This window comes from Lepisma saccharinum, chromosome 1 (assembly GCF_977018435.1).
Source record: "Lepisma saccharinum chromosome 1, izLepSacc3.1, whole genome shotgun sequence".
In the NCBI taxonomy this organism is placed as follows: Eukaryota; Metazoa; Arthropoda; class Insecta; order Zygentoma; family Lepismatidae; genus Lepisma; species Lepisma saccharinum.
The window spans coordinates 10,150,483-10,172,420 of NC_139229.1; the positions used below are offsets into that span (position 1 = coordinate 10,150,483).

A 21,938-nucleotide genomic window follows, 5' to 3' on the forward strand; every position below is an offset into this window, starting at 1 on the left:
AGTGCCTTTTATAAGTATAGGCAAATCAATCTGAGGAGGCTCTTCCTTTCTCATGGAATCCATAAGGGCATTTTTACAAAAATCTTGGATTAGGCAGGGTTCCACACTTGAGCAAAAAGCTCATATGGGCATGTTGAGCTTGTTTTAAGTGTAAGCAAATCTGCTCGAGGGGGGCTCTTCCTTTCTCGGGTTTATAATAGGTACTTTCCCACTACTAGTCTGTCCACGAGAGTTGAATAATTGGGCCATAACAAAACATAATCGAAACAATTAGGGCGAAAAAGTTGCAATTACAATAAAACCTCGCTAATCCGGATTAATGGAGGGGGATAAGTTGACCGGTTCAACGAAAGTCCGGATTAACTGAAATAACCTAAAAGAACAGTAGAAAGTGTATTAAAACTCCGTTTATAGCAACAAAACACGAAACAGAATTTCATCAGTGATTGACTGCCTTTTATTTGGGAAGTTCTCCCTTGGACGTTGGATGTACGGATTCTTAGCCGTTACGGAGCAATATGACGAATGCGATTGTTGACTTCTAGACACATTTAAAACCTTGCATCCCTTTTTTTCTTTTGCCTCTCCGGATTAAGCGAAGTCCGGCTTATCGGGGTCCAGATTAACGAAGTTTGACTGTATATGGATTGAAAATCGATTTATCTCCAACAATCTGTAACAATCGCTATCTTGGAAGCTACATTTTCATCACCCCCATGATACATTTGTTACACACATATTATCTTAAGATTTAGAACATTATTACATAAACGGAATTAATTCTATACTTCTTGGAGATTCATTTAAGAAACGGAAACAATTAATGTGTACACTTGTTGGGGATTAATTGAAATAACACAATCCTACACCCAAAATTATACTAAACCATCTCCTCGGCATCTACCACTCAATTCGAGCACCGTATATTCAGAGGTGCAACCACAGGAAGGGGGGGGGGGTGGGCATTGCCCCACCAACCTAGGATGGAAATCATTTTCAGGGGGGCAAACATTGACGGCCAGGGGAAGCTGTAAGGGGCACAGAGGGCCAATTGCCCCCTCGATTTCAAATTTTATGCAAATAAAAATACATTTCGTAAAATTTTCTTGCTCTCTTCGCTCGCATAATATGCTTCTCTTCATCTTATCAAGTTCAGAGCCGTAGCTAGGGATCTAAATAAAAAAAAAATTGCAAAAGAGAATATGTGTAATATACACGTATTCTCCGAAATTTCATCTTTACATTGGTTTACGATAGACATCACGTTTTGTAACTGTTGTCACAATTCTCAAAGTTACCCTTTGCAATAGTAAACTCAATGGTTTGAATAGGAGAAAAAAACACGTGCTGGTTTGTGTGGACTAAGTCTTGAAGCGTGACGTCACACTAATATGGTCCATTGAAACATAAGGTCGAATCACACCGAACTGGAAATCCAGTTAGTTGGCGTTGAACTGGCTACCTGCCCGCATGTGATGGCTGCCTGGCTGGCTACTTGACTGGTTTTGAGGAATAGGCCATGTTCTAATTCAAAGTAATCTTATAGCGCTACAGCCCAATATTGGGCCACCGGCAAAGACTTACCTACCGACTGCTGGCCTCCCTCCCACGGGGGCCACCAAGGGGGCGTGGAGATCAGCAGCCAGACTAGGTGGACGGGTGGTCGGCCCGACCGACCCCCAGCCGTTGTAGGACTTCGGGACCGGATTACGCTCACTCACTCGAAGCTCCCCAATTTCCTCACGATGGTGGGTTGCCATCAGCCCTATACACAGGCAGAAAATTCCCGGAGACTGAACCCGGGATCGAACCCATGCCGTCCCGCAACCGCCGCCCAAAGCATGGTGCCTTAGACCGCACGGTCACGGAGGAGGACCATGTTCTAATTGATACTGGCTTTTCTCGACTCGATTCTGTGAAAGAGCCAATCAGAGCAAAATTTAGCAATGTGATGATAATGTGTGAGTTTGCAAAGGAGTCTTTTTGCCTGTGGTTTCTGAGTGTTGGCTGTTTTTGTTAGTTTCTCGATAAAAAAAAAAAGAAGCAAAGAGAGGACGTGCAGTGAATTCGTGTTCAGTGAAAATGAAAATCCTTATTATTACAATTGTATCTTTTGGGGGCAATGAATCCTGCGAATCTCATGAATGAATAAGCATACCCGAGTTCATTAAAAAGCTTGTTCGGTACGCATTAATTAACGTATTTCTAGTCCGTACTTTTCTTTAATTTTTAATTAAAGTACAAAGGAGTCATTCTCCTACAACACTCTTCAAATTTCTCGTCCATCTTTACAGACTGTCTGCTCTGCGCAATGCCTTATGGGAACAAAAGTCTATCGACAAGTACGGTAACAAATATTGTGTGAGGCGAAAACTATAGCTCGACCACAAGCAAAAAAACCTTCCGCCCAAAGCGTTCGCGCAACTTCCCTGTCGTTATCGGTGTTCGGGGCAGTCTTGCCAGGTCAGATTTGAAAAATTCAGGAGATTGTTCCTTGGGAAACCAGAAGATCTGCTACAAAATCCTATGATCTAATAGTAGCGGATGAACGACCTTCTCGGGGGCGGCATAGGCGTGCGCACTGGGTGGCAAGATGATGTCTGCAGATTTTTTCCAGCGAGGGGGAAACAATGTATTTTTATCAGGCGGGTAAACGAGGCATATTACCCCGTATAATGTTGCCCTCTCAGAAAACACCACTTCAGTTTGAAATTATCACGTTTCTACATCCCTATTATAATAATGGATGTAAATTACTGTAACTGAAATCAACTCAATTTTCGGGTGGGATAAAATACAACCATCTAAAAATAGTAATGTACATGAACGTCCGCAGGATTTTTTCCAGGCAGGGGCAAGGAAGGCATTTTTTTCCAGGGGGGGGGGGCAAAGAAGGCACATTTTCTCCAATAATAGTGTTGTTCCCTCAAAAAACAATGCTTAAATTTCAATGTATCATATTCATGCAATAATTAACACACATTATTGCAGCTGAAATGAAATTATATGTGAAAAATATATAATTTTTGGTTGACTTTCATTTTCCAGGGGGGCCACCCCCCCCCTTCCGGACGCCCATGGTAATGTAGTAATAGTAATAAAATAATAATAATGTCCTAGCACATCGTTTGGCATAATTTCACAGTTCAAACAACACTTTTCATGGCTGAGTGGAGTTCCACTCTCCCCTCCATGTTCAAGTAAGGTGTCCAGAAAACTTGTTTTTGAACAGGCCGTCGGAGGTGCCATAGCAATAGTTTATTATGGAATCCTACCGAGAAATCAATAGGTCTGGCAACACTGACTTTGGCCGCTCTGAAGGCTCCTTCCTCCTGTCTTTTTCCCCCACCCGCCAGCGCGATGGGGTCTGCGCAGGTTTCTTTCCTTGTGGTTCCACTATAGCAAATGAGTAGCCAGTCCAGCGTCAACTAGGGCATTCCTACTGGAAATCCTCTTCCGTGTGATTCGGGCTTTATATACCCTGCAGCGCCTAACAAAAAAAACCATACGACCATGAATCTTGAGGACTTGCGCACACTGTAATCCACTCAAGGACTTGTCTTTCAAACTTAATTCCTGAGCTAGCCCGGGTGCCCATAACATCTACCATCTCTCAGGCTTCTGTCGTTTTCTGGAGTTTCTTAATCTTGTTTTTTTGGCTTCACCTTTCCCCTCTTATCTTCCACGAGAGCCATTAGGCCATTACGCTTGGAAGAAAGCGTCCCAACTCCTGGGCTATTCTGGCCGCAGTTTTAAGTAATTGAGGCGAAAAGAAAACTAGAAAAGGTGGAACTGGTGAGACGGGGAACGGAAGAGAAAAGTTGGTCGTTTCGTTGCAAAGCCTTAACAGCTCGCATGAGAGTCGTAAAGGGGAATATGGCCGTTCTTCTTCCTCCAGGAGCGAGTGGGCTGGTCTGAGGCGAGGAGATGCAAGGATCATCAAGTGAAATAGCAGCAGAGTGCCATATCTTTAAGGATAATAAAGCGGCTGAAACTTTGTACCCAGGTCAAGGTGGCTGGATGACAGACGAGTCCATCCTGCGCGGCGAAGTTGACGAGAAATATGACGTCACATAAGGGTGATCGCAATCATGAGCCCGATCTTCGTGAAAATTGATGCAAGGGTTCTTCCATGACTAAAGCCCGACCGGCCAAAGAAGAAACTTCAGGAAACCCAAACTTTTTCGCCTCCAGTTGTGGGAGTTTCAAGGGTGGAAAAGCGGTTTTGCTACACGCCTGATTTTTGTCCAGCCTTACACGAGATATTTTGCTGTCAACATGCACCCTAAGCTCGTATTTCAGGGAGAGGTACGCTTGCTACGTGGCGGCAACTATTCAGCTTCGTCGTTCTTGGCCTTGTTTCGAAAACAATTCGCCTTTACACCGCCGGTGTCACCTTATGGTCACCGTAAAGTGACAAGACGAATTAGGTAAAATTTCCATGCTATTTGCACATTGATACTTTTATACTGTGGTGGAAACACTAACAGGCTTTCTGAGAAAAGCCTTCGTCATGGTTGGAGCACTTTTTCTCCCCTTTCAACACACCCAGGTCACGTGTTCGAGTCCTTGTTAACTTTGTTTTCGAGCTGTGCATGCAGACTTCAACATATTGGCTCATATTACATTTTGTGTGGCAGCTAGGAACATGAAACAACTTCCATTTCATTACGAAAGGTACATACTATGAAAATAAAGCTAAAGTTTGCGTCCTGTTCTCATAGGAGTGGGGAAAGATGGAGCGAAGTCCAGATTTTTATTATTTTGCATGGAAATTTGGGGACACGGCCCACCCCACCCCGTCTTTTCACTTTGGTGTTCTGAATTGTACACAGTTGCATGCCCTGGTGTCTTAGCTTGAAAACAAAACTTACCCCAAGCAGATTGGTCCAATAGTCTACGAGTTATAAAGTTTTTCCGAAATAAGTGTAAAAATTTAAAAATCGCGCGGAAAAGCCTCGGCAGTGTAAAGGTGCTTCGTCGTGCTTGGCTTTGTTTCGAAAACAAATCGAAACGAATATTTGGCAACACAGAATACTTCGAGAATTTCCCCTCACTACGGCAACTGGACCAAGACGATTGGTTGAGCGGTTCATGTGACCCTCCCTGGCGTTCGACAAAAAAGACAAAAATAGAACTTTGAAGTTTGTTCTTTCGCCGAACAATCTTTACATGCATTGCTTGTTGTTTGTTGTTGCGCCAATAGATGGCGTTGTTGAAAGTGAAGGACGTGATTATGCCGCACGAAAATGAGCCGAAACTGAATTGGCAACAACGTTCTCATGATTCAACACGGACTGGCGTGAAACCGGTACAGCTATACCTATTGCCCATGAATGTAACCCAAAGACTATGGAGAACTAAACGCAGTCAAACAGATGTCTCTGAACTTAAGCGTTGTTCTTACCAGGTGCCTGTAGTCTCGTATTACTCCTTGCTTTCGTTTTGAAGCCAGTGGGCGGAGCTTATGGTCTGAGTAAGATGGCCGCTTGCTGCCGCCCGCATCTACTTCAACCAATGACTTCACAGACAAAAGAACATCGCATCGGCTGCTGCAGGCGCACGCGGGCTGGAAGGAGCATGGAAGTAGGCTCCAACTACAAACGCAAACTCGAGGTTTACTTTACACTTAAATACTACAAACAAACTATAACTAGCGTTATTTGCTTATGGAATATTATTCAGGTTTTCTGTCGCTTCTGTTAGTACAGCCGTGTGTTGAGCAGGCACCATTCCTTCCTAAATCTTATTCAAAAGTACACAAAATTACACGCTTTCTTACGGCGTCTTTTTGGTCTGACTTCTCCGGTTCTGTCACGTGACCCGGCTTCAAAAACAGCGCGCAGGGGTTATTCGTCCCTATCTTACCTCCATGGTTCTTACGTCATTCAAAAACACTGCTGTATACTCTGTCCCGGGTATCTCTGAAGCGAGCGAAGGAAAACAAGTCTCTGCGCAAGTAGTGACGCGAGACGGCTCGACCAGTGCATGCGAGGGAACGTGATTTCGGGATGGGGGAAAGCGACTGCAGCTACCAGCCTTTTTGCTTCAGCTCTGCCACTCACTTTCTCCCCATTTTTGCCCTAATGCGCGGCCTTGCTCCAGAGTTTCCTGGATATAGTATAGAAAGATCACAAATCAAAGATCCTGCACTGAGCCGCATGTCCTGCTCATCGTATTCAGGTGGAGGGGTAGAGAGTGGTCCGAGGTGAACGTATAGAGGGGAAGATGCGCGAAGGCTTCTTGCCGAAGGTTCTTTTGTTTGGAGTCCCTTTATAATATGTCCTTGGGATGAACGGATTGTTGGACTCGCTCCAACCTGAGAGTTCCGTTATTGTACATTGTTTTCGAACTGTTTTGAAACAAGTTTTATGCACAAAAATCTCAAAACGTAAATTGTCAGTCTACTGTACCTGTTAATATATGACGTAAGCGCAGATGTCCTTTCGCAGTAGCAGCGATCGCGACCAGACTCTCCGGTAGATGACATTTTGACGAATACATCAGCCAATCAGAAACAGCCTCCCGCGTCCTGCTTGGAAGTACGTAGTTTCGCGCTTGCCCAGAGGTGGCAGCACTGCATATGTGATACGCTTCGATATATGTTCGAGGTGTCTTATTTCCTCCATCGTCTTTGGCGCAACCTCAATTCTACCTTCAGTGCCTGAACAAAGGACTTGAATTTCCGCAGCTATCTCGGAGAACGGATTCGTAAATGCGTACCTCCGTACAGGAAACTAGCGAACGCATTTTCCAGGGCGCAAAATTAACTTTCCGGTGGGAGTTTTAGCAGCTTGGGGGATTCTGTTCGCACAGCTTTTGGTGGTTTCTGTGGTCAAACAGCATTAGTGGACTCCAAACAACAGTGATCGATACGGAAATAGTGGAGCGCCCATCCGGTTGGGAACCACCAAGGCCATTTGCGGCTAATGGCCAAAGTCTTCGGTTTGGCAGCGGAGTCGAGTTTATCGGAAACTCGATGCCCGGTCCGATAGCAAATCTAGGGTTTACAGTGTGGTATTAAGGATCCTATTCTGAGCTCGCTTCAAATGAAAGGGTGGGTGCAAGGAAAGCAGTGTGTATAGTCGAAGCACTAAAAGTAAGAAAAAGGTATAGTAATTTCATTAACCTAAACAACTAACAATTATCTCAATAATACATGAAAATGAGAGGACATCATTGTAATAATGATGTAAACTGCTCAAATTGGTTATGAATTTGCCTTTATATTGCAATATTGCAATAAACGAGAGATTATTTTCTCGCAACTTCCAGCCACTAACAAATGTTTTTCTAATTAATAACTCAGCTAAATCACTTAACGTGATTATTTGTACAACCCATCATGGAAGTACAGCGCCACATTTCAACCTGGTGGCGGAGAATTGAACTATTTTTTATCGCCATCCTCTTCCCCATGGTCTGCATAGTGGATTCACCAAATTCCAGAGTTCTACGATGCTTCAAATAGGCTACAGAGGGTTCTGAGTTTGGTAACTTTAATTCTGGCCTCCCGGTAGGATATGAACCACTGTGAAATTCCACAGGGAATCGAACCCGCTAATCCTCGATTACAAGGAGACAGAGATAGAAAGGCTCAGTCACAGCTAGTTGTTCACCCATTGAAACCACACATCAAAATAAGGCATCTCGTCTTCCACATGATTTATAACTCGCGATTCACCTGGTGAGCCTACGAAACAGTGGGGGCGTGGGGAGTGGTTGCCCCCGCACTATGCCCTATTAATGCTAAGCCTTGTCTACCAAGAAAAAGTGAACTGTCCTTGTCCCCCCCCCCCCGCCAAGTTTTGCTATGAAATGCATAAGCCGACAAGAAACACTCACTTTTCATATTCCTTTGCAAGGTCTGATGTTGACGTATACTATATACCGGGTGGTCCAAAAGTCCCGGAACGGTCCCATATCGTGAGAAATACACATCGAATCGGAAAACGAAAAAATACGTGTTTAATAAGTGAAAGACAGCTATTCAATGATATCACACTTGATTCCCCACCCACGCCCCCTGGGGGTGGGGCGGTGGGCGACTGTGAAATTTCATAAAACCCATAAAATTTTCAAAGGGACGCTCTGCCCCTAAAAAGCGATTGCAGATTCTGCATGTCAAGACCTTTCAATAGAGTATATGAAAGGGGACCCCCCCCTTCTCTTTCACTCTAGTTCAATTAGGGGCAGAGCGTCCCTTTGAAAATTTTATGGGTTTTATGAAATTCTCACGTTCGGAATGAAGTCCTCTTTCCGATTCTACAATGCAAAATGGGGGTTTCCATTTAAAATTTCACAGTTGCCCCCCGCCCAACCCCCAGTGGGCGGGAGTGGGGAATCAAGTGTGATATCATTGAATATCTTTCTTTCACTTATTCAACACGTATTTCTTTCGTTTTCCGATTCGATGTGTATTTCTCACGATATGTGACCGTTCCGGGACTTTTGGATCACCCGGTATGCCCTGCACGGAATAGGAGCAACTTTCTTCCTTCACTCGATAACATTTCCATTTTATCAACAAAGCAGGCAAACAAGTTTAGCGACATGTAACTCTACGTTAACTGTTTGAGATTACACGTTTCAGCTTCTTGTCGTTCCTTGGGAACAGTCAAGTGGATTGTCAACAATGGAAGCATACTGGTTTTGTTTTGACCTAATGGTTACCTAACAGCTTTCGTAATAGCAGATGGTCTTACACTGAGGACGAGACTTTGGTTGAATGTTACATAACCGTAGAAAACATGGAGGCATGATGAGTTCCCAAGTGTTATTTTACTACCAAGAAGTAAAAGGAAGTGTAGAGTTTTGAACACTGTGCTGAAGAAGTGTCAGCAATGAATGTGTGCGTTTGTGTGTTTCATTGCTTTTGAATTAGTCAAATGTTCATTCTTAGTTTAATCTGCTGTGTAAATACATGACTTTTTGATTTGATTTTTTTTTATTTGGGGTTTTAAGTCCACTTTGTGCACAATAAGGCTAATCGGAACTAAACCTAAAGTTTATAGTTGGATCCGAACCACTGTGTGCCTCCACCGGGTATCGAACCCGGGACCCCTAGATTACAAAGCAACAACGCTACCACTGCGCCATCTGGGAGGCCCCAACCAGGCGCGTCGCCTGATAATGTTCGCATGAGCACGTGAACAATCATGTATATGTCCTAATTTACGTACATATTAGATGCACACACACATACGTATATTTATTCGAAAAAATACTTTGTTTGATGTACGAGTATATACACGAGTATATACTGTGACACGATTTCTTCATGTCTGATAACTTTTCTAGATAGTTGGTAACACTGACTCTCACGGTGTTCCAAGTTTGGGGTTGAACACAATTGCTGTGCGTGTTGCATAGAGCTGACAGCTAAGGGGCTATGAGCCACTATACCCCAAAGATGTTCACTTCGCTGTGCGAACACTGATGCAAGCGGAAATACTTCTTACATTCGGCACCAGAGTTCAGTATACACAAGGCATGTCTAGGGGGACTTGAAAAGGTCTGTGCTACATAGTTGCAAACTTTAGCGAGAAATCGCTAAACCTGGAGGATTTTAAAGAGGAGAGGGACAATTTCCCCTGGGTCCTTCCTGTATTACTATAAATATAGCGTAATTTGGGGGGGGGGGGGAATTGTTGAAAATAAATTGAACTGTTATTTTCAATTATTCAAATGAAGATGAAGTTAAAAGGGAGTGGAGTAAATCTGCTTTCAGTACAAAAACATTATTGTGAACACTGGTATGCGAACCGCACGCGACGCCACTGGCCCCAACATGCCTTTTGTTAAAAATCGACATTTTGCGATGAGTCCAATTTAGGTTGTAAACTTCAGTGGCGGCTGCGTATCCACTCGTTTAACAATGCCAACTCATTTCATAGCCAGATATTTCTGCATGGAGAATGGAGAAAATATCTCATTAAGAGATATTTCCATAGCACTGTCTCTACTTCAAACGAAAAAAAATATGAAATTTTCTTCCACAGAGTGGGAAAAAATTCGACAATAAACATTAAATCGAAATGTTTGAAAAGTTACTTACGTCGATGTGTTCTGCGAGTACTCAGAAGGCAAATATCCCCTAGGGTAAAAAAGAAAAAAAATCTGGTAAAATCCAAACTTAATACACGTGTAACTCACCTGTATAAATATAAGCCGAGTTATTCCCAATTGAAATAGCCAGCCAATATAGCACAAATCACCAAGGGATTACCATAGGATATCCACTATATCAAGATCAGATGCATGGACATCATGGATATCCATTAGACATCCAAGGGGTATGTAATCATGGATATTTAGTTTTGGATATCCATTTCTCATACATGCAATCTCAATATCAATAGGATCTTCAGGGGTATAAGGCGTGACCCCTTCTAAAGACACCCAAACGTCAACCTCACTTCCATGTATTACACCCTGGACTGCAGACTAACGAGGCTCTGGCGACTGGCCCCATGGCCAGTATAATTCTCTATGGGAATTGATTTGTGTGCTGTCCATGTGTATTTGTTATTGTCCCTTCATTTATTATCACTATTCATCCTCATCTTCGCAATTAGCCAAAAGTGGCAGAAACGGGAAATAAAATAAATCAAATCAAACCATTGCTGGATATCCATTGCATCTCCAGTGCTGGATATCAATGGGATTTCCCGTGCTGGATATCCATTGGATTTCCCGTGCTGGATATCCACAGGATCTCAAGTGCTGGACATCCACAGGATCTCAAGTGCTGGACATTCACGGGATCTCCAATGTTGGATATCTATGGGATCTATATGTTGGATATCTACGGGATCTATATGTTGGATATCTACGGGATCTCCAATGTTGGATACTTATGGGATCTCCAATGTTGTATATTTATGGGATCTCCAATGTTGGATATCTACGGGATCTCCAATGTTTGATATCCATGGAATCTCCAGTGCTGGATATTGATGGGAAATACATGATATGTCCACGTGTTATCAAAAAAATTACATAAATGTTTTGATATCAGTGGAAAGATTCATTCGTAGTGTTTATCCGATCACATGTATGTTACAACACAAACCCTGTGAATAAATCATAACACGCAATTCGCGGAGGTCCAGAGTACCTGATGCGACAGCCGGAAATTTCCCCTCTCGTGTCCGTTCCATTCGGTTCTCGAGAGCACCTCCGCAAATCAAAGTTACAGAAGCATCGACGCGACCCAGAGGGACCTTGCAAAATTGAAGGGTTTCATTCCGACGGAGCGGAAACCTTCGCTGACCTTTGCCCCGATGCACACGCACCGCTCGGACACCCAGGGAGGTTTCAATTAATCAAAAACGAACGGCAAAGGCTAAACTTCACCCTCCGTCCGTCCCGCATCCAATCTCATTGGCCATCCTCTCGGGCGGAGAAGGCATCATTATTATTTCCATCTCTGCGGTCCGCATCTCTTCCTGTTGCCATGGAAGTCGACCGCCGGATCTTTTGCGGTCGAATTTCAGCCGGAATTCGACTCCCATCTCTCCGTGTTTACTCTGCGGCCGGCGCTGGGGCCCGCGGCCGGGCAATTTGTTTTCCTAACTTCGGCATTACGATTCCTCCCCCTTTCCCCCTCTCACGGTTTCCCCGGATGGAGGATCACCCTCAAAAGGGGGTTCCTGAAAGTCGTTAACAAGGATAAAGGGAAATTTGTGATGAAAATGGCCGAAAAGAAGAGAAGGAATTTTAACGAGGCTCAGCAAGCCCTTCAACACGTTCTGGGTGGAAATTCCCAAAAATCGACATCAGAATTCCAGTAGTTTCACCTCTAATTTTCTGAATACCCTCAGTTACAGAAACAACATATGTAGAGATATATTTTAAAACAAACGCATCTTCACATTAATCTTAGTAAAACATAGGGATTCTATAGTTAAGTCTGACTTACCCATTAGCATTTGCAGTACTATACTCTGTCCCATTTATCTCTGGAGCAGGCGAACGAAAAGAAGTATCTGCACAAGTAACGACGACACGAGACGGCTCCACCACTGAACACGTGAGAGGGAACGGGATTGCATGGAGGGGGAAAACTACTGCAGTTACCAGCATTCGCAGCAGCGTGTACTGCTTCGCTCTGCCCACTCGATTTCGCTCTGCCGCTATGCGCTGCCTTGCTCCAGAGATAGCCGGGACAGAGTATAAGCCGACCGATTCATATTATTTATTTTACTTCGTTTTTTTGCCACTTTTGGCTAACTTCGAAGATGAGGAAATGGTGATAGGATGAAATTAATGAAAGGACTATCACAAATAAACGTGGACAGAACACAAGTCACACAGAGGATTATACTGGCTGCTAGTCCAGGCGCCAGAACCTCGTTAGCCTGCAAAATGCAGTGCAGGGAAGTGGAAGAGAGGTAGACATTTGGGTGTCTTGAAGAAAAGGCCAGTCCTTACATCCCACCATTCGAAATAAATGGGAGAGGTTGATCTGGAATCATGTAATGAAATGTTTCACTGAACATTGCCTATCGCATCAATACCGTATCAATCCCTAAGATTATATGTTTATTTTATAAAAGCTTGTCTGAATGCTTCACGTTGACCAGGGCATTCACTTGTTTATCTCAGTTGTCTCAACCTCTGAGGCATGTAAACAATGCACAGTGTTGTGCTATGCAAACCTCCTGAGCTATTCAGGAAACAGGTAGTTTCTTCTGCCTATGGAGTCAGCGGTTTGCATAGTGGCAATTAAAAACACGATTCGGCATGGAGGAAGAGCTCGATGGCCTAGTGATATAGAGGGGAGACGAGCTGAGAGGGGACTGACTTTGGATTGGAATTGAGAAGAGGTTAGGAGAGCAGTGGAGCAGAAGTGAGACGACGCTCTGGTCAACCGATAGAGAAGCCAACAGAGGACTTCGTATATTTTATTCATCATAATTCATCAGATAGACAGGTAACTATCCTAAGACCCAGCCATGATTCAGGTTCAAAGGTTCAGAAAACCCAACGAGTGACAATTGTCTTTTCTAGCTGTTTAGTTCCTAAATCTTATTTGTACCTTTCGTATTGCCAAGCGTTAACTCGTCATGCCAACGACGAGTGCTCTCATCAGAGGATGAATGATGAATAGCTTACATCACCCAGGAATTAATTGCGAAGTGACTGGTTCTGAGCCCATCATTCTTTAGAATGAGCTAGTTTGCACTACTAGCTCGAAGAAAAGTAGGAAAATCCAGTTTCCAGAGAGATAACAAGAGGCGGTAGTTGGTCACCGATAGCTTCAATAAGTCCAGTCTGGCAAGGGACTGAGAATTCACAGAACAGATGCGTCAAACTTATAGGTCTTTGCAGTTCTTACGGCGGGCGCTCTACAAGCTGGCAAGGGAATTGGGGAGCGGGGAATACTCAGCAGACCAACCAGACAACAGCGGTGGCGCCGAGAGTTACGACGTGGCGGGAAGAAGTACTACGTGAACCTCGTTTTACTGGCTGCTGCGTTTCTTATCGTGCTGGATTGGTCGCTCCCAGCTCCCCACTTCCCTTGTCAGCTTGTAGAGCGCCCGCCGTAAGAACTGAAAAGACCTTAACTACCCAGCCAACTATTCTGTCGCCTCCGTCAGTGTGCTACCCGCCACCTGCGAATACTATGAATCTCCATTCACTATTGCAGATGCAGTACATGGTTCCACCTTTTTTATAGCAACTGGATTCCATGGACTTCATATTATTATTGGTTCAACATTCCTAGGAGTAGGCTTAGCTCGACACATTTTATGCCACTTCTTAATAAACTAATTTCCCCTAATAAATTAACGCAGGGTGATTCAAATAGGACTTTACAACTTTGAAAGCATATATAAATTTATTCAGATAACTTAGAGAGTAGGTTGAGGTGCCATTGCAAAGCAAAACACATCAAGTTTTGACTCACGTAGTCCATTAGTACCGAACTTACCCACCAGTAGCGCTGTCAGCATTGTTCCTGAAAATGGCTACTGGTGCGAAACGTGCTCGCTGTGCGTTTTGGTTTCACGAGACGCAATCAGCAACTGCAGTGCAACGTAAGTTTCGTACGGAGTATCGTAAGGCGCCTCCTAGTAGGCCTACAATTTACTCTTGTGGATTGGTCGTGAAGTCCAATTGCATGGCCACCTCGCTCCGCAGATTTGAACCCCGCTAGATTTTTCCCTTGTGGGGTTTCATTAAAGATCTGGGTTTTGTACCACCTTTACCTGCTGATCTTGCTGAGCTGAGACTTCGAATTAACACCGCCGCTGCAGAAGTGAAGCCTGACTTACTGTCGAAAGTGTGGAATGAAATCGACTTCAGGTGGGATGTATGTCGCATTACAAATGGTAGCCACATCGACCCAATATGAATGTTTTATGACAAACTTGATGTGTTTTGCTTTTGCAATGGCACCTCAACAAACTCTGTAAGTTATATGAATAAATTTCTATATGCTTTCAAAGTTGTAAAGTCCTTTTGAATCACCCTGTAGATTGTGGGGCCACCATGTTAGTAATTCGAGTTAATTATAATTAATGCTGCTGCTAAAATTATTGATGATGCTAATGCTTGAATTAAGAAATACTTCTAATTATCTATCTTAATTTATATTGTTTGTACGACTCCAAGCATACGATCCCCGCATAAGGATGTCCATCAAGCAAGGGATGAGTGAGTACCTACATCTTCTGTTCCCAACTTTCTTCATTGTCCCAACTGATCAGGGTGAAGATAGCTAGCGAGTCTACCTTCATTTACTAAGCTACATTTCAGGGTGACTCGATTCAGATCCCAAAATCCTGACATTACGCTACGATACATGTGTAAAAAATGTTCCTTAATCAATTTCACTCATCGTAATCGTCGCGATTAGCAAAAAATGAAAGAAATGCGACGCACAATAACAAAATACAAATAGTAAACAAAATTCCCCATCTCCACGCCCTTTCTGTGTACACTTGAAAGAAAAGCACACAGACAAACTTATTTACATTAACAAAGTTCTTGGTTAAACTTCTTAGTGTTCATAAACAAAAAAGTGTTCATAAACAAAAAGTGTTCATAAACAAGAAAAGTGTTCATAAACAAAAAAAGTGTTCATATACAAAAAGTGTTCATAAACCAAAAAGTGTTCATAAACCAAAAAAGTGTTCATAAACAAGAAGTGTTCATAAACAAAAAAGTGTTCATAAACAAAAAAGTGTTCATAAACAAAAAAATATGATATCCTCTACTAAATTTAGTTATGATCAAATTATTTGATAACTTTAAACAAATATGCACGATTTCTAAAAGGCGTTCGATGTGGTGAACAATCATTTCCTTATCGATTATTTATACAAATGTTTGGTTACCAGAAACTAAGCTTTGGTTGTTCCAAACAAACTTTCTCTCTGTGTATGCTCACTGGTTAATATAATGAGCCCTATGCCAAAGGCAATTCCCTTTCTTTTCTAATTCAGAGAGAATGGGGAGTTCCGCAGTGGAATTTTAAAACAAAGTAACCGGGAATTTGCTGCAAACAATTCTTTCTCGCACCGGAAGTTCTAAACGATTTCCTCCCTTACTCCCGAAAGTACCTAGGAAGTAAGAGAGCCGTGAGTAAGAAAAGAAGATCATTTCTCTCGCAGGAGCAGCTGCGAGTGGAAATCTCTTTCTTCAACTGAGTCTCTCTCTCTCGGCAGCCATCTTTCTTCCCGCTGCCATTCTTCAGCGGAAGACCTGGCTTCCGTCCGTCGGCAATTTAAATCAGGGCCCAATGAATCGCCGTCCCGGGATTTCCGGCTGAAAAATGACACACCCGGAAGCAAAGCCACAGCATCAGTCTTGTCCGACCACGTGTCCATTCGTAGATATCATCCCAGCCTCCTTTGGCGATCCAGGTAATTTTACGGACAGGAACTAACCGATGATGGACCCCTCAGTGGTACAAACTGCATATTTTCTAAAGACAGACGTCGTGTACGACCAATCAGACGTTTGAAATAAATTCTTGATGACTACTATTCATGCAATTATCATTTATACATAATAAATGTAAATACGTACTTTTCTTTTAACTTTATTAGGCGAAACAATAATCCCTGTTTCGTCTCAATAGTGAAAAGGGGCGAAATGGGGATCTAATCGAAGTGCCATAGTGTCCAATTATTCTCTTCATTTTAAAAATTGAAATCAGCAATCACAAAATAATAAACAATATTAACTATTATCATCATTATTATTGACCTATGTTCATCAGAGACATGGAAAGTCTCTGATGATCGGAATAAAGTATATGAGAACTATATTTAACGATAATAGAAGGCAATATAAAATAAATAGGATTAATTACATAAAATTGTCTACCTGGCCAAAAGATGATGGAAATTTAAAATTCACATAATAATACAGTAAAACCTCGTTAATCCGGACTAATGGGGGGATAAGTTGACCGGAACGAATTCCGGATTAACTGAAATAACCTAAAAGAACAGTGCAATGTGCATTAAAACTCTATTTATAGCAACAAAACACGTTTAGTATGGTGTATTTAAAGGGCATAGGCCTAAATACAGTACAGTACAAAGTCTGTAGGAAACAGAATTTCATCAGTGGTTGACTGCCTTTTCTTTGGGAAGTTCTCTTGTTGACTTCTAGCCACATTTAAAACCTTGCATTCTGCTTTTTTTGTTGTTTTTTTTTGACACTTTTGCCTGCCCGGATTAAGCGAAGTCCGGCTTATCGGGGTCAGGATTAATGAGGTTTTACTGTATTTAATATCTGGCATTTGAGTAATTTTAATAGTTCAACTTTTCAAAACAAATCGAAATTAAAGAAAGATGAACGGTATTTATACTTATATATATTTATATTTCTTTAAAAAAATACCAAAAATGCCACCCTTATATTTTCAAATATGCAATTTTGACATATTTCATAACATTTTCGTTTTACCTTTTCACCTAAAAATAGGTGATGTGCAGATGGCAACACGTAAGTCCCTGCGCTTGCGACAAGCAACTGTTCTCCCATTTAAGTTCATGGAGAATTCGATGCTAGACATACTGGAACCAAATTAGCGTTGATCTGATTTTAAACTGAGAAATTATGTCAGAGCACGATAAGTGAATAATCAGTGCTTTGAAACAAGAATTAAATGAAGAGATGACCGTCAACGACAGTAAAAATATCAGAATTTATTTTACAAAACTTAAAATTTAAAGCCAATAAGCAGGTTTACTTTGAAGACTGCAAATTTAAATACCCCAAACTTTTATGTAATATCAAAGTAAAAAATATGTACATAAATATGTAACAATAATTGATAAAATATGTACCTAAATATGCATTATCAAAAGGATATGTAGCTAAATATGTAGTATCAAAGAATATGTAATAATAATAATCGAGTATCCAAGCAATTTCAAGAATTCTGCTACATATTTATTTTATTCAACATATTCAACATAATTTTAAGGACATACGTTGTTCAAATTAAAATGTTCGTCAAATTTACAAACTCAAAAAAGCACAACAACGTGTACATATTTAAGAAACCATTTTCGTCAACTATTAATTGCTTTTCACATCGCAAATTGTTGTAGAATATGTAAATATGTAAGCGAGCTCTTCGTAAAAGCGTCTACAGAAAGAACAATTGAATGAAAATACATAGCCACTTTTGTACTTTTTGTACAAGGGGACATATTGTGTAACTCGCTACGTATAGGAAAGTAGCTTTCTTGTTCACCAATTCCAAGTTTGTAGGTGCTAAGCCTAAACCTATAAGCGAAACGAAAATATGTAATCAGAAAAGGGGGGGGGGTGAACTCCAGCATCTTTCGATAAATAATAGTTCCAGTAATTGTTTTTGGTCTCCAGCCTGTCTTTCGACTTGGCAGTCAATTTTAGGTGCCCGTAAGCACTATGCATCTCATTGATTAGAAAATATGACATGACATGAGTTATAATTTTCTTCATCATGCTTCAGAGATCGAAAATATAGGAAAAAGGATCAAAATAGGAAAAACAATTACCGAAATATGTTGTTTTATGTAAAGAAAATTAGCAAATATGTAAAATATGTAATATCCTGGCAAATATGTAAAAATATGTAACACAAAACTTATGCAAAATCAAGTCAGTTATGGAATTAGTTGACATTTCCGTGTTCAAGGTAGGTACCAGGTGTTTATAATTAAAGTGACTGTGTTCAGAGTGGTACAGCACGGGCTGTAATGAGAGTAGCAGTCTGAAAATTCGTAGATATGCTAATGAAGCAACGCGCTCGCGAATTATGCAAAAAAGTTCCAATTCTCGCCACCAGGGTGGCGCTGTAAGAAAGGAATAGAATATGTAATTACATACAAATCCGAGATCTACTCATATTATATTCTCGACTTATAACTTCTAATAAAATCTTCGAAACCCAACTGTCGTTCTTCCAAGTTCACAATTTATAAAAGCCCTCAAAAATAATACCAGATTGCTAGTTTGTGTTTTTATACACATGAATGTACAACTGTTTGTTCATTCAACACAATGGATTAAGGAAGATCAGCGCCGCCTATTGATCTAATCTATATTTACAATATATTTGTCACAAATCTATTAACTAATTATTATTTTTGACGACTCGCATATTTTGAAATAAACATTAGGAAACCATAACTGATGATTTTTTTTGATTTTGACGCTTAAAATTGCTTGTATGGTTTTTGGCACCATACACATACATGTGTGTTTCTTATAGGAAGCCTTTTTCTGGTAAACGGCCCTGTAAAATATTTGAACAGTTTGATTAAAGTAAATTAAAAATTCAGTGTAAATACACATTTTTCTGTTTTTCTGGTTGTTGAGCGTTAATGAAACTATAATAATTTCAGTAACTTTTCTTCCAGTGAAAATAAAATAATCTGGATGCACTATATAATTGTAACTTAAATGTTTTTTATAATCTTTTTAGCTGAATTTTGGCAATTTTTAATGATAGTTTGCAAAATATCAGTTGCCACATTTGGTTTGGTTTGAGTTGGTGTTTTAAGTCCACTTTATGCACAGTAAGGCTAATCGGGACAGGACCTACAGTTTAAAGTGGGATCCGAACCACTTGTGCCTCCACCGGGAATCGAACCCGGGACCCCTTGATTACAAGGCAATGACGCTACCACTGCGCCATGGGGGACAGTTGCCACATTTATTTACAGTTTAATGATAATGACACTACGGACGGTTTTACATTATTAGTATTTTGTATACTATTCTGCACAAAATATTTGTTATTTTTGCGTATAAAAATAGTTGAATTTTAAATCAAAAGAATTTAAGTGTGTATACAGTTTACATATTACCGTCAAACTTCGTCTTTGAGGGTAACTTCGTCATACTACCGATAGATGTCTGTAGGAGTCACATGCTGGTGGAACAAAGCGAGTGTGAAGCCACACACGTGCAGTTGTGGAGTGGACATCAAGGGAGGAAGTGTGCTGTGTGCAAGTGCATTGTGCTTTGGCGCTGTTTGCAGCATTTTCTCTTACACGATGCCAAGGACATATAAGAAGGTAGTGGGTGATCGGAAATATCACAACTATAGCTCCGATCAGGTGCAGGAGGCTTTACGACTGATCGGAAAGGGAAAACGGTCGCGGGAGCGTGACGATCTTACCTCTTCATGGGGGTAATTTTGACCTGCTAGGAACGTAAGCAGAGATGACGAAGTTACCCCAATTGCTGGTAATTTTGGAATTTCTTTGTTCTTTATAAATGTACTGAAGGAATACCAAAGTGTTCCTCGAGTATAATTTTCGTGTTGTCACTCACCACGGATCTTGCAGGGCACATTAGAATATGCCAAAATCTGTAAGAAGTTATCCTGTTCGACGGTGCATTTCCTTTCGTATCAGTTTCACCCAATCAGTACAAATATTTTGTTTCCTTTCTTTTCTTAGAGCCTAATAAACGCCATTAAATGATTACAAGATTAAAGTATTTTCACAAAAAGTGATTCTGATATATTCAAAAACCTACAAATTATTTACTTAAAGTGATTTAATTCAGTATTTTTTTAAATGATCTAAATCTTGATGTAAAGAAATCCACTTTGGTTCCAACACAAAATGATGCAAATTCAGAGGATTCAATTTGCCGATAAAACATTATCGGTCGATATCTAATCAACATCCTATTACTCAGCTTTAACTCGTAGCACACAAAACACACGTTATTGAATGGGATTGAACGTAAATAAATACCTTACTGAAAGGATGCTTTCAAATGAACGCATTATCATGGTATCAGAGAAAATCCTTTACATGGATACGCACATTAAAAATACAAAGGCTGCTCTAAGCGAAACATGAATATCGTTCCAAATATAACTTTCCTGGTCATTCATTCTTCCATTGATAGTGAAATATTATTTTTTCCCAACTGTTATTGAATTTGGGACGCCGATATTAGTTCCTCCACCCGGATCCTCAGAAAACATCATTCATAATGTTGACTAAGCTATTGTTCTATTTGTGCTGCTTGTATGCAACAAATATACAGGGTGTCTCATAAGTAATAGCGCAAACTGACACAGGTGAAAGTACACGTTAATAGAAGCAAAACAGTCTCAGTAAACATGGGTCTGCAAACGAGCCGTTTTCGAGATAATCGCGAATGTGTGATTACAAGCCGCCACTGACTTCATTGTTTGTAAACGTCGTCCTAGTTGGTAAAATGTTAATAATGTGTGCGAATGTGTGGTTAGAAGCCCTCACTGATTGCATTTTGTAAACACCGAGTGCTTTACTCCTTGCCCGGTCCGAGATTTGCTCTTTGTTTACAAAACAGAACATTTCCGAGAGGTGGCGTTGTAATCAAACAGGGTGGATAAAATCAGTACGCAGTCTAATCGTACTGTGGGAGTCACGTCAGTTGTGCGGGACTGAGTAGTGAAAATGGAACCTTGCAGCAACGAAGAGTATATTTTACCAACTAGGACGACGTTTACAAACAATGAAGTCAGTGGCGGCTTGAAACCACACATTTGCGATTATCTCGAAAACGCCTGGTTTGGAGACCCATGTTTACTGAGACCTTTTTGCTTCTATTATCGTGTACTTTCACCTATGTCAGTTTGCGCTATTACTTTCGAGACACCCTGTATACTGAATGAATAATTTCATATTTGTAGACCCACTTTCAATTCACTAGACACCTCCACCTGTATTTACTTCTGCCACTTCTGGCTAATCGCGACGATGAGGATGAGTGATGATATTGACGCGAACCCTGGCGTTGTGCCGCTCTTGATAACCATTCCGGCATGGAGATCGGCAAGTTTATTAACATTGATTTGGTTGATTTGTTGTTTTAAGTCCACTTTATGCACATTAAGGCTAATCGGGACTCGACCTACAATTTAAAGTGGGATCCGAACAACTTGTGCCTCAAGTTTATTAACATACTAGCTTGATTGCCGGGAGTTGCCCGGATATTCATTTATCCCAATCTTCTATTGGACAGGAAAATAATGAATTCTAACTATAGTGCAAAATGAACTTGGAGTTGATCGGCATTGGGAATGTCACTATTCATCACGGAGACCCAGAAAACTATGGATTCCACACTAATATCGGTCGTTTTACATGTCACCCCGTTCCCACCCCCACCCCTAGGGGTACCAGGGGTGTCTTGGAGTTGAACGGCATTGGGAGAGTCACTATTCATCTTAGCGATCCCGAAAACTATGGATTCCACACTAATATCGGTCGTTTTACATGTCACCCCGTTCCCACCCCCACCCCTAGGGGTGCCAGGGGCGTCTTGGAGTTGAACGGCATTGGGAGAGTTACTATTCATCTTAGTGACCCCGAAAACTATGGATTCCACACTAATATCGGTCGTTTTACATGTCACCCATCCCACCCCCGCCCCTAGGGGTGTCAGGAGTGTCTTACCCGCACAGTATTTCTTTC

At 41.4% G+C, this 21,938-nt stretch overlaps 1 protein-coding gene across 3 annotated transcripts in view; it reads right to left on the minus strand.

Moving 5' to 3' along the window:
• LOC145992616 (aminopeptidase N-like) overlaps positions 1–21,938 on the minus strand; it is a 351,916-nt gene that overhangs the window by 149,058 nt on the left and 180,920 nt on the right. Inside the window, exon 4 of one of the 3 annotated variants that reach the window (XM_083129014.1) lies at positions 10,058–10,096. The exons of the other annotated variants lie outside the window; for them this stretch is intronic. The gene's annotated coding sequence lies outside the window, so the exon portion shown is untranslated. The remainder of the gene's footprint in view (positions 1–10,057; positions 10,097–21,938) is intronic. 3 annotated transcript variants of the gene reach the window in all.